Source organism: Pinus tabuliformis, chromosome 9, assembly GCF_031772625.1.
Source record: "Pinus tabuliformis cultivar Carrire ecotype Pingquan chromosome 9, CPIR1, whole genome shotgun sequence".
Classification (NCBI taxonomy): Eukaryota; Viridiplantae; Streptophyta; class Pinopsida; order Pinales; family Pinaceae; genus Pinus; species Pinus tabuliformis.
In genome coordinates, this window is record NC_142307.1 from 667596149 (window position 1) to 667597189 (window position 1041).

Below are 1041 nucleotides of genomic sequence, written 5' to 3' on the forward strand. Positions count from 1 at the left end.
ACAGGGGTGCGTGACACTCGTACTGAGATGGCGAGGGTTCAGTTGGAGTTGAACCTGAAAATCATGGAATTACAGTTGAAGGCCCAGCCTTCAACTCCGCCAGAAGTGAAGGAGCAGCGGGCGACCACTGTCATAGAAGCAGTAGCGGTGGTGGATAGTGCAGTAGCAGACTGCATGCAACTTTTTGAGCAGTCATTTGAGGTCCTGACAAGCTTGCAGGAGGACCCCAATGTATAACGACTAGAGACAGAAGCACGCAAGCTACAACAACACTATGATGAGGTTAAGGGCATAGCGCGAACCATCACACTGACACAAATACTAGCAAAGCTGCAGGAGGCCAAGCAGCTGAAGGAACAGGTGGATGCAATGCTGCACAAGGAAGCAGTGTTGAAGGAAAGAATGAAGCCCTGGCTGGATGAGGCTTACACAGTGACAGGATCTATTGAAGGCAAGCTTGTGACTTTGCAAGCGACACAGCAAAAGCTTCAGGCCGACAGTTCAAGTGTAGTGACCGAGCAGATGGTCGAAGACGCGAAGTAGGCAGCAGCTCAGTGCACTGCCGAGGTTGCGGTCATACGGGTCAAGATGGAGGGCATTTATGCAAATATCTCCATGCCTATAGAGTGACTCGAGGGTGAGTCATGATGTTTGTGTTGGGGGCCTGTTGGGAACGAGATCCCCCAAGGATAGTTTTTGGGCTAAAAGCCCATGTTTTGAATCGAATTTTGTAATAAAATAGTAAAGTCTCCGCATTTTGTGATCGCAGAGTGTGAAGGTGTCATGAGACGTAAAGGGTTGTCTGCCCTTAGTTTTGTAAAGTAAATCCGGCTGTAAAAGATCTACCCATGGTCCGCAGACCATGGGATTGTATAAAAATAGCTAAGATCTAAGTAGTTTTAGAGTGGAGGTAGGAGTCAGATAGTCATAGCTTTGAAGTAAGAAGTCTAAGTTTCGAGTCATAGCTTAGGTAGAGTCTCTGCAGTTGAGTGCACATAGGCCTAGGGTGGAAGTCCGCAGTTGAGTGCGCGGACCCCTGCA